Here is a 13,286-nt window from a genome sequence, read left to right as displayed (position 1 = left end):
TAATGAAATTATTTTGCAATTTCTTGTAGGCATGCAATAATTTATCACTAGCACAAGCAAGTTCATCACTATATAAATCATTATCGGTTTCGAACTCGCAAACCTCACTAGGGCTATCGCCTAGTGCTCGTGTGCATGAAGCTCCTTTTGAATTTGAAGCGGGATCCTCCAAAGCTTATCGGATCGCCTCCAAGTCCCCTTGATGTGCTTCTATGAATTTCCATAATGTATAAGCGCTATCAAAATAATCAAGCTTGTTAGACATAAATAAATCAAATGCATTTAATAAAAATTCTAACATAAGCTTGTTCATAATAAACATATTTTTATCATGTTTGCTCCACTTGGATTTCTCCAATGTGAGCACAATATAAGAACAATCAATGACTTTCCATAAATCGATATTTTTAGATTGAACAAATAATTTGAATCTAAAACACCATTGAGCATAAGGGAAAATATTGAATTTAGGAGCAATACTAGAATCATAGCCTAAACAAGATGCATCATTCATATCCATAATTTGTAAAAAATATGCAAGCAAGATACAAATGCAATCAAAACAAGATTAGCACAAAAAGATAACTTGGATCTTTAACTCAAGGCGATTAGACCTTAAATCAAAGAGCACCAAGCTCTGATACCAATTGTTAGACCCTAGAGGGGGGGTGATTAGGGTCTTATGCTAATCTAATCCGATTATATGCCAATTAAAATTAATTAATAAGTTATCCTAGAAAGTATGAATATGACAATATATGAGCTAGGATAAACAATATGAACAACGAGATATATCCTAACAAAGAGATATAGGCAATGTATGTGCAAGGATATATAAACTAACACAAGGGTAAACAAAAAGAACTAGATAGTGGATGAAATAAATGAACAATGCACAATTGGCGATATAAGATAAATGCAAAAGCAAATGCGCCAATGACAAACTTAAACACACTCAAATGATCACGGAGTTCGGACCTTCCGTCCTACGTCTCCGCTCCCCACTCCCGGGGAGAAATCCACTATCACGACCGGGTTTTCTACGCTCACCCGAATAACGTTTACACCTCACAGTGTCGGTTTTCAACGCTCACCGATCAACGTTCACACTCACCCTCACAATGTCGGTTTTCAACGTTCACCGATCAACGACCTTACACCACTCACAATGTAACAAATATAAATTTGTTCTCTACAATAGATGAGAAATCAATTAAGCATAACTCAATGTTACAATCTCTCACAACCCTATTATACTATGTATGAAAATACAATAAGCTCAAGTGGGTGTGTGTAACAATGAGTAAAATCAAATCTAAACTCGATATAAAACTAGCTTTAATAGAAATGATAATCAACAAATAATTATAAATAAAAGCTAGAGTTGAGTTTAGGAAAACTTCTCTAGATGACAAGAGAGAGAGATGGATTGAATGCCCAAAATACAATTGATAATCTCCTCAAGCTCTTGTAAAACTTTCTTCATAAACCAAACCCTTAAACAAGCTTAAAACAAGCTTAAACTCTTTTTAAAACTCTTTAAAACATTCTCTTGTGTTACACTTAGAACTGAGATCAAGGGGGTATTTATAGCCTCCCAAAACCTCAGCCAAAAACCCCAAACAAAAGACCAAAAAACCAATTTGCTGGGGCAACGGGCTCTAAAAATAGCCGTTTGAAACTGAGTTGACAGCAGTCGGTCGAGCCCGCTGGCGGTCGACCCCGGCAACAAAAAAACGCAAACTAACTGCTCTGGACAACGGCGGCGTCGATCGCGGATCGGCGGAAGCGAGATGTCTCTGGACTTGTCTACGGTCGACCGCTCGGTCCGATCCGTGGCCATAAAAACGCTAACCTGAGTTTCTGAAACTCATGGCGGCTAGACCGTGGCGGTCGACCGCACAATCTGAAAATACTACAGAGAAAGACAGTTAGAAGAGCAGAATTTCTTTAGACTTTAAAAATATGTTAAAAATAACAAATGAAGTCCAAAAATTATGAAACTTTGGGAAATGTATATAAACATGTAAATGAACATGTTACAAAAAGAATTTTCCAAAAAAGGACTTCCCAAATGAGAAATTCATCATTTTGCAAAAATAGTCCAAAACACGAAAATGTAAACATGTGAATTTTGACATTTAGGCTAAACCATGTTTTGAAACTTTGCACAATGATTATATAGACTTAATAAAATATGTATATGATTATTGTTAAGTCCAAAAACTAAGAAAATAATATTTTCACAAAATTGCATATTCTATGTAATATATACTAAAACACAATAATAAATATGAAACACGTGATTTCATATTTATAAACATAAAAACTCAAAAACACATGTATGTGTATATATAACTATATATATGCATAGAAACCAAAACTTATGTATGTATATATATATATATACGAAGAAACCAATAAATGTATGTGTATATGATATTGAGCTTAGAGTATCTAACACACATAATATAAAATCTAAACTAGATTACCCAAGCTGATCTTGATCTTCAATAAGCTTGACTTGGTACACTTTGCGGATGAAGCTTGAACTTGATCTTTAACTTGAATTGTATGTTGCTTCACTCCACAATTCCGCCAACCTCCATTTGATATCGTCGTTGAAGCGCTATTTCATCCATCCTCCAACTCGTTGTTTGCCTAGAAAAAATACGAAAACTCAAACACTAGATAAACAACATTAGAAGTAAATTGTTTGTTAAACATCATCAAAACAAGAAGGCCAACACCGTCTCCTCGGCTCAATGATATGGTCAAGGCTCTGTTATCTGATGATGACCCAGATCAAGCTCTGCTTTGCATGGAAATCGGCTCTCTCTTCTTCTTTGTGAATGTGATGATTGATAAACTCCTCGTCAGGGGACTTTCCTTCCATCAGTTTAGACCAGCGCTTTCCGCTAAAATAAATGCTATAGAGAAAGCGGGCTCTCTGGATCTAGTGCAAGCTATAGCTGGCGATTTGGACCGGCTAGAGTGCGAGTTCCAACGGTTACAAGAGTTGAAGACTGCTGGTATTTCAACGTACATAGCCGCCCAGATGGAATCTCGTTTACAAGTATGGCGCAACACTCGAGCCTCCGCTGGGCTTAAGATTCAAGCGCAACAAAGTCGAGTGGATCAGATGAAAGCCGCCATTGCTGAGAAACAAACATCTTTGTGTCAACTCAAATCCTCTATTACGTCGGGCGAAGCTAAAATAGAACGACTCAAAGAGGAGCTCAAGGCAGAGGAGGAGGCCTTAGTTATCTTGGAGATGATGAAGGCTGATTTAGAGCGCTCACAGGTCGTGATATCCGGGAAGTTGGCGCTCTTGGAACAGAAGTTAGCTAAGATGGAAGAAGAGGTTGCGAAAACATTATCCCTTACCGAGGAATCCTTCAAGGTTGAATTACAGCGTGAGCTTGAGCGAGCTTATACAGAGGAATTGGTTAGACTTGAACAGCGAGTCCGTAGTCACAAGCTTCATGTAGATTGATTGTGACTTTTGTACCTACAAACTCAATTTTCATTAATAGAAGATATTTCTTATCGTTTATTATACCTCTTTTATTATGACGTCCTACTCTATTTGGAATAATCAACCATAATATTTATAGGATTTTTGGCAAACCCTCAGCCATCAACGGGTTTGATGAGCCTTTACCGACTACCGTTTGAGTGGGGCTAGCATGAGTATTGTTTTGGTCCGTTCCGTATGTAATGTTTCACAAAGAAAATTAATTCGCTTAGACTTGGTTCTATGACTCTGAATACATAGACTTCACCATTTCTTACGGGAACATGGTACCCAGCAACGCGTGTTAGGTGTTGACTTATCCCTATTTAGGCTTCAGGATAAAATTCCCCAAACTTAGACTCTGGTGTCTTTTTCACTCGGTGAAAGACTAAACCGGCAATGTGTGTTAGACGTTGACTTAGGATTTTTGGCAAACTCTCAGGCTTCAATGGATTTGATATGTCTTTACCGATTACCGTTTGAGTCGGGCTAGCATGCGGATTGTTTTGGTCTGTTCCGTATGTAACGTTGTGCTAAGAGAATTAATTCGCTTAGACTTGGTGCTATGATTTTGAATACATAGACTTCACCATTTCTTACGGGAATATGGCACCCGGCAACACGTATTAGGCGCTGACTCATCCCTACTTAGGATTCGAGATAAAAGTCCCCAGACTTGTATTCTGGTGTCTTTTCCACTCGGTGAAAGACTAAACCGGCAACGTGTATTAGACGTAGACTTATCTCTATTTAGGAGTCGAGATAAAGTTCCCCGTGCATGAAATATCTGGATTTGAATTTGAGAATTGTGTCTTTTCTTCAGGGTAAAGACAAACCCTGATGCTGGAGAGGAAGAATTTTATATTCTGTCCCCAGGTCTTGTTTAGGGTAAAGACGAACCCAAAAAAATGAGAGAGGAAGAATTTTATATTCTATCTCCCAGCACTGAAGAGGAAGAATTTTATATTCTATTTCTAATTGCAAAGGAGACTCGAGGTGGGATCTTCACCCCCAGAATCCGGAAGGTGAAATTAGGAGTGGGATCTCCACTCCGAGAATCGAAAAGATTCAAGCAACCCTAACTTTTATAGGATTGATTGCTTAATCCAAGAAAAGAATTCCTTATTTATTAAGATGAAATTCTGATTTCAGCCCTAACTTTTATAGGTTTGGCTGAAAAGAAAGAGATGGAAGTCTTTTGTTTATTGAAAGGGATGACTCGATCTTGGTCCTAACTGATCCGCAATTTTGACCAAGTGAGGTTGGAGGCAATCCTAACTTTTATAGGTTTGATTGCTCAATTTGAAAGTGGACCTCTCGTTCATGGAAGGAATCGAGAGGGTCATCTAGGTTTGGCCCTAACTTTTATAGGTTTAACCTGAAAGCAATGAGAGTGGAATACAGATAGCAGTAGAAATACCAACTTGTACTAGCCACTCGATGGAGAATTTTGATGTTAAGTGATCAGGACTTAACATGTCAAGTTTTAAAAATTACCAAAAATTAGCGGATAGAACTTTTGGTGGGTCCACCGTCAATTGATTTGATCATTGGGGGATTTTGTGAGGAAAGATTGATCTGTCGAAATGGTCGAATCTCACCTCAGTAAAAGAATTCATGAGAATTGGTGAATTCGATATCAACAATAAAATATGCTTCAACTTTGAATACATTCAGAGTCCAAGTGTGGATTTCTTATTTATTACTTTTATAGCAACTGGGTTATCCCTAAGAATATAACACGTAGTATTCTTCCGGGAACTTCCCGATACATGGGTTGTCCTGAATGTACTAAGGATAGTACTTTTTTAGGAACTTACCGTTTATCGGCATCATAAGCCGGGCGCCTTACTTGGTAATAAGACGGTATGCGCCGTTTGAATAGACTATCTCTACCACAAATGGTCCTTCCCATTTGGGCTCGAACTTGCCCTTCTTCTTGGAATTAAGGATCATTGGCCGTCGGACAGCTAAGATCAAGTCCCATTCTTTAAAGCTCCTTTGTCGAACCATTTTATCAAAGGCACGAAAGATTCTGGCTTGGTAGAACTCAATGTGTTGTTGAGCTTCTAAATGCTTCTCGTCGAGCATTTCGAGTTCTTCGAGACGTTTCTGATGTTACTCTTCGTTCATCATCTGGGTTGTGAGGGTGATTCGAAGAGATGGAATTTGAATTTCTAATGGAAGGACTGCTTCATACCTGTATACCAAAGAATACGGGGTTACGCCAGTAGACGTGCGAACTGTGGTGCGGTAAGCCCATAGAGATTTGCCAAGTTTATCATTCTAATCTCGTTTATTAGTTTTCACGAGTTTTGATAAAAGCTTGATGATAGTCTTGTTAAAGGCTTCAGCTAATCCGTTTGCTGTGGGATTGTAAGCTGTTGACAAGATGTCTTGAATTTTAAACTCCTCGCAAAATTTGATGAATGCATTACTGACAAACTGAGGACCGTTGTCATGTATGATTCGCCTGGGGACACCATACCGGTAGATAATGTGGTGCTTAATGAACGCAACGACGTTGTTCGTCTTTACTTCTTTGAGCGGAATCGCTTCAGCCCATTTGGAGAAGTAATCGGTAATCGCCAGAATGAATCGATCACCCTTGACTGACGGGGGATTTATAGGACAAACAATGTCCATTGCCCAAGTCTCAAAAGGCCATGATGTAGCCGAAGGGTGTAGATGCTCCGGGGATTGGTGCATATAATTCGCGTGTACTTGACACACGTGACACTTTCGGGCATATACGACTGCATCTTTGATCATGGTGAGCCAGAAGTATCCTATCCTTCTGATGCGGTCATAAAGTTTGGGGCCAGGTTGGTGTGCACCACAAACCCCTTCGTGCGTCTCTCTAAAGATTTCTTCCGCCTCTTTAGTGGATAAGCAACGTAATAGTAAACCATCATACCCCCGAAGATATAGCGTTCGATTCTCCGTGCTATAGAAGATATAGCGTTGGATTGAGTCCCTTTCTTTCACGTCTTCTGGTAAAATTCCATGCAAGACGTAATCGATGATAGGGAAACACCAATCTCGGGGTTCGAACTCCACTTGAGTTGAATACACTTCTTTAATATCATCTCCTTCGTTGTCTTCATCATAGATTGGTACGAAGAGTTGGTGAGTCCTCACCGTAACGAATTGTTCCGTTTCGAGAGGCTGTGCCAGAGATACTGCTAATGCTACTAACGTATCCGCATAGGCGTTCTGTAAGCACGGAATGTATTCGATAAAGAATCCTTCGAATGATTCTGCCATCTCAATGGCCATTTTATGGTATGGTATCAAATCTTGATTTCTGACCTCATACTCTCCCTGAACTTGTTTAACTATCAGTTGAGAGTCAGCGAAAGCTTCAAGGTATTCGACCTCCAGCTCTTTAGCAAAGCTCAGTCCAATAAGTAGTGTGTTATACTCAGCTACGTTATTCGAGCACGGCTCGGTCAGCGAGTAAGCTCGAGGCATCACATGTTTTCCCAGGGAAACTAAGACAACTCCAACTCCGGAAGAAATCTTAGAACATCCAGGGGCACTTGCTACATTAGTTGCTCGAGAAGCACCGTCAAAGTACAAACGCCACACCTGTTGATGGGAAGTTGTGTTGGCTGTTGGCCTTCTTATTTTGATGATGTTTAACAAACAATTTACCACTAATGTTGTTTGTCTAGTATTTGTGTTTTCCTATGTATTGTAGACAAGCAACGTAGTTGGAGGTTGGAGGGATTGCGCTTCAACGATGATATCCAAAGGAGGTTGGCGGAATGTCGGGTTGAAACCTATACAATTCAAGTTAAAGATCAAGTTCAAGCTTCATCCGCAAGTGTACCAAGTCAAGCTTAATTAAAGATCAAGATTGCTTGGGTAATGTAGTTTTAGATTTTATATTATGTGTGTTATATACTCTAAGCTCAATATCTATACACACACATTTATTGGTTTCTATACATTTATATAGTTATATATATATACACAAGTTTTGGTTTCTATATATATATATAGTATATCATCATATATAGTAGTATATATCATACATGTTTTTGATTTTTATGATAATACTTGAACTTATATATTTCAATTTCTATCAGTGTTTGTTGAAAATTATAGAACATGCAACTTGTGAAAATATGTTTTTAAGTTTTTTAGACTTTAATATCAGTTTATACATATTTATTAAGTCTAATATAGCATCCATTGTGCAAAGTTTGCAAACAGGTTTACAAAATATCATAATTTCACATGTTTTCACATTTTCGTGTTTTGGACCTCCTTGCAAAATGATGATATTTTACATTTGGGAATTTATTTAGCATGTGTATTATCATGTCTACAATCATTCCCCAAAGTTTTACATTTTTTGGAATTTATTTGATATTTTTAAACAGCATTTTAAAATCAGCTATACAGATTTTCATGTATCAGATTTCGGTCGACCGTACCGGTCGACCGAACCTGAGGTCAAAAGTTCACTGGGCGACAGAAAGCCTGTCGGTCGACCGGTCCGGTCGACCGATGAAAATTTTCGGTCGACCGACGAATTTTCCGGTCGACCGACGAGTATTCTTTCAGCTTCCAACGGCTAGTTTTTTGACCGTTGCCTTGGGGTTGTGTTTTGTCTTTTGCTCAGGTTTTTGGCTGAGTTGAGAGAGGGTATAAGTACCCCATTGCCTTCAACTCTCAAACTAACCAAGAGGGTTTTTAATCAAGTTTAATAAAGTTTTTAACAAGGGTTTTAGTTTGGTTTAAGTGTGTTTAAAAAGCTTTTAAGCAAATTGAGAGTTTGTTTTTGTGATTCAATTCTACAAGAGCTTGAGGAGATCATCTATTGGTGTTTAGGCATTCAACTATTCTCCCTCCAACTCTTGATATATTGAGAAGTTTTCTAAACTCTATTTCTAGCTATTTTATATATTTGATTATCATTGTTATTTAGCTAGAACTACATTGAGTTTAGTTTTGATTTATATCTCTTTGTTCATACACAACCTTTTGAGCTTATTGTATTTACATTCATAGTATAATTTAGGGTTGTGGGTTAGTGACATTGAGAGTGAACTTAATTGAGTTCTCACCTTGTTTAGAGAACAATCAATTGATTTATATTGTGCTTAATTGTGAGGATTCACTTGTAATACACTTGTACACCGAGAGAAGTGTGTGGTGAGAGACGGGGTCGAATCCAAGAGGAGTGGCGTTGGTTGACGTGCCTAGGGAGAGGTTGTAACCGAGCACTTGAGGAGGAGGACACGGGCTAGGAACAACACTTAGTGTGTGAGGTGTGATTACATAGTGATTGTATTGTGAGGTGTAAACGTTGTTCGGGTGAACGTAGAAAACCCGGTTGTGATAGTGGAGATCTCCTCGAGGTGAGGAGCGGGGACGTAGGTCGTGGGGACCGAACCTCGTAAACATATCGTTTTGTTTGTGATTGCATTGGCGTTCTTATTCTTGTTTTCATATCTTATATCGCCTTTGTGTATTGCTCATCATATTACCCTATCACTTGTGTAGATTGTTTATTTTACCCTTGTGTTAGTTCATATATCCAAGTTCATATTGTTTACCCCTTGTGTTAGTTTTATATCCATATCCTTACATATATCACATTGTATATCTCTTTGATAGGATATATCATCTTGTGTTAGTTTATATATCATTGGATGTACATATTCATCATATAGGATATATCTCTTTGTTTGCATTGCTTATCCTAGCTTATATATCTTGTGGTATTTCATACTTGCTAGGATAACTTGTTAATTAATTTTAATTGGCATATAATCGGATTAGATTAGCATAAGACCCTAATCACCCCCCCCCCCGGGTCGAGGGTTTCATTTGGGAGGTCGTCGTACACCTCGGCCGTATCCGTAGTTGGGTTAGCTGGCAGGAGATCGCAAATAGCTTGGCCTTTGACCGACTTTTGTTGCTTAAAGTGTAGGTCGTATTGGGACAGGAGCAGGGCCTATTTCGCTAGCCGCCAATTCATGAAAGCAGGTTGTGTCATGAATATTTTGACTGGATTAACATTAGAGATGACGTAGATAGTCTGTCCGACCAAATAGTATCGCATCTTTTGAATAGAGAATACTAAAGCGAGATACTCCTTTTCGATTATTGGATATCAAGATTCGGCGCCCATAAGGGTCTGGCTCAAATAATATACTGCCTGTTCGTGACCGTTATCGTCGTCTTATGCAAGTAATGCACTTAACGAGTAGCTCGTCGCCTTATCATAAATCAAGAACGGTTTGCCCGATTTCGGTGCAACGAGTACGGGGGGTTTCGAGAGATATTCCTTAATATTCTCAAACGCTTTTTGGCAAGCGTCATCCCATATAAATGATACGTCTTTCTTTGTAAGCCTAGAGAATGGTTGACATTTTCTCTAAAGGTTCAAAATGAACCGACGGATGTAAGCCAAGCGTCCTTGTAATCCTCTGAGCTCTTTAAGATTTCTCGGGGGTTGCAACTCGTTAATCGCCTTTACTTTATCAGAGTCAATGTGAATACCCTTAGTCGTGATGACAAATCCAAGGAATTTACCGCTGGACATTCTGAGAAAAGATTTGGTAGGATTTATCTTCAATTGATGAGTCTGCATCAGGTCGAACATCATTTTTAAGTCCTTGATGTGATCATTCTTGTCACGACTTTTCACGACTAGATCGTCTACGTAGCATTCGACAGTCTTCCGGAGATGCTCCTGGAAAATCTTTGACATAGCTCTCTGATATGTGGCACATGCATTCTTTAAGCCGAATGGCATAACCATGTAGTAGAAAACACCGAGAGGTGTTCTAAATACAGTATGTTTTTCATCATCTGGATGCATTTTTATCTGATTATAACCAAAAAATTCGTCCATGAAGGACATTCTCTCGAATCCACACGTATTGTCAATGATAACATCTATGATGGGAAGAGGGAAGTCGTCTTGTGGGCAGGCAGTATTGAGGTCTCTAAAGTCGATACAAATCCTGATTTTTTTCGTTCTTCTTAAGGACCGGGACAATATTGGTAAGCCATTCGGGATGTTGCTCCTCCCTGACAAAACCCGAGTCGATAAGCTTTTTGACTTTGGACTCGATTGCCTCCATAATTTACGGACGAAACCGTCTTTGTTGTTGTTTGGCAGGTTTGACATCCGGTTTAATATTGAGGCGATGCATTACCACATTTGGATCGAGCCCTGGCATATCCTCATAATTCTAGGCGAAAACATCGATGTATTCCCTAATGAGAGCAATCAACTCTTCTTTCTCATCCGGCAGGAGGCTGTCGCTAATGAATATTGGCTTCGAATTATCCTCGTTACCCATATTCACCTGGATTACTTAGTCCTCGGTAGGGGTTCCCTTTGTTCAAATCTATCACTGTACTGCATATTCAGATGATGAACCCAAGGGTCTTCCCAAGTTAGTATTTGGTCATCTTTCTGTTAGACCCTAGAGGGGGAGTGATTAGGGTCTTCAGGAGTCGCATGTCTGAGGCTAGGTTTTCGTGAACGTAGGCCTTCAAAAGGCTCCTGGACTTCGACACGCGGTCCAATGCGGTCAGTTATAGGACTTTTCCTATCATGCGTTCTCCTTCACTGCTTAGGAGGACGACCGACCTTCGGCCTGAAAAACTGCTCGAGATCCATTTAATGGGCCTAAGCGCTCTTTGACCGGAGCTTTGCCTCGATCATCGTGTGAAGGGCCAAGGCGATTTGTGATCTTTATTTTAAACCGGGACAAATCCACACTTTCGCGGATCTCCACCGGAGGTGAGGAACTCAATGGGATCGAAGAAACTTGTGCAGAACATCTTTTGTCTTGACCCTGGCGCGGGTCAGACTTGAGTGACCCGTGGGCTGGAGGGTCGGATCTGGGTGTCCCACACGCTAGAGGGTCAGATTTGACTGTCTCGCGAGCCAGAGGGTCGGATCTGAGTGACCCGCGTTTTTTAATCTTTTTGGCCGCCGTCTTAGACTTTGGCCTCCACACTTGGTGCAATTTTTGTGGCTTTTTTTTTACCTCTTCATTCTGCAATTTCTTGGCCTCTTGCACAAGAATTCTCGCATGTACAAGCAATGTGCATCGTTTCTGAATCCGTTCTTGAAGAGTCGATTGGGTCCTTTTGACGCGGACTCATTCGTTCTTCGCTGGTTTAAAGGAGGGGTTGTCCACTCGCTGTTGTGGCGGGGGGGGGGGGCCAGACTTCAGATCCGCTTCATAGCAGATTCCATCAACTGGTTCCAAGGCTTTGGCCAGTTGGCGTGCGAGGCGTTGGCGTCGCCTCTGACGTGCTCTCTTTGATAGAGGGGGCACATCATTAATAGTTAACCCCTTATTCAAGGGGTTCAGATCTGTGGTTTTAGCCTCGTCGGATGCCGGCAGGGCGTTGTGAGCCACAAGTGCGACGGTGACGGGAAGATCTTCTTCTTGAGCTTCTGAAGCTGAAGTCCAACGGGTCTTCTTGGAATAGGCCTTCCTGCACCTGCAAGGAGAGGCCGATCTAGAGGAGGAGGACAAGTATTCCTCGTACTTCTGCTGGTCGAACTCATATTCGACCTCTGTTTCAACCGGGATGAGGATCCGAGGTTGCGACACGTCAGCCTTCGTGGTCGAACTCATATTCGACCTCTGTTTCAACCGGGATGAGGATCCGAGGTTGCGACACGTCAGCCTTCGCAGAAAGGTTCTCGGCTCCTACTGTAGTCGCCAGTTTGTTTTCGTCAAAAGTCACCTTCGTGATTGATTTCATTATAACTTTAGTCGTTTACAACGAATTCAAATAACGAAAATAAAAGAAAATACAACTCTCTCGAAAATAAACACAATATCCGTTTATCGACTCTTGCTTGCGTGGGTTCTTCGCCGGTGCCGGGGTTTATCCGTGGACGACCGCAGATCGGATCCGGTTGACGAAAAATTGACGGAGCTCCTACCTCACCAAGGCGGTATTTGCTTGAAGCCCTAAAATCGACCAAGCGAAATCAGTAGCTCTTCTCGAGATTAAGACAAAGCCTAATCTCAAGGAACGGACGTACGGGGCTTCGGATCCTTCGAATGACTTCTCCTTTGTGCTGAAGTTCATCGGGATCTCGTTGACCTTTGCTAAAATTTCGTGCTCCTTGACTCTTCAATCCAGCAGTACCTCGTCCTCTTGATAAAATTCCAGATCTGCAAAATGGAGGCCTTGGGCTCATATTTATAGGCCTCGGGTGTGGTTATTTGGATGAGAATGAGTGATTTGGCCTTATCTTCAGGTAATAACAGCCTAACCACGTTTGTTGATGATATCAAGTTGGTTGGGAACCCATGGAATAGATAAATCCTGCGAAAACCGCTTTAAAAGCGTCGAAAACGCGTCCGGGGGTCAAAACAGCGCGACGGACACTGCTGACTCGCGGGGGGCGCGGGTTAGCAGGATCCGACCCGCGCTTGCGCGGGTAGGACTGATCCGACCCGCGCTGGCGCGGGTCGGTCTGAGCCGTCCGCGCGGCGTGGGTCGGTATGAGCCGTCCTCACGACGCGGGTCCGTCACCTCTGCCAAATTCTTTTCTCTTTTGGCACGTTTCTTTCTGGGACTTGTATTTTCCGCTACTTTGGTCGATTCGCCGACTTGTACGCTTCGTTGCGGGACTGCGTCGAACGCGCACGAATTGATTGACGTGCGCGTGTTGACCAATGCGTACAAACTGATTGACGCGCCCGTGTTAACCGACGCGTACGAACTGATTGACGCGCGCGTGTTGACCGACGCGCGCGAGCTGATT

The sequence above is a fragment of the Asparagus officinalis genome, chromosome 10 (assembly GCF_001876935.1).
Source record: "Asparagus officinalis chromosome 10, Aspof.V1, whole genome shotgun sequence".
Classification (NCBI taxonomy): Eukaryota; Viridiplantae; Streptophyta; class Magnoliopsida; order Asparagales; family Asparagaceae; genus Asparagus; species Asparagus officinalis.
This window is presented reverse-complemented; position numbering follows the sequence as displayed.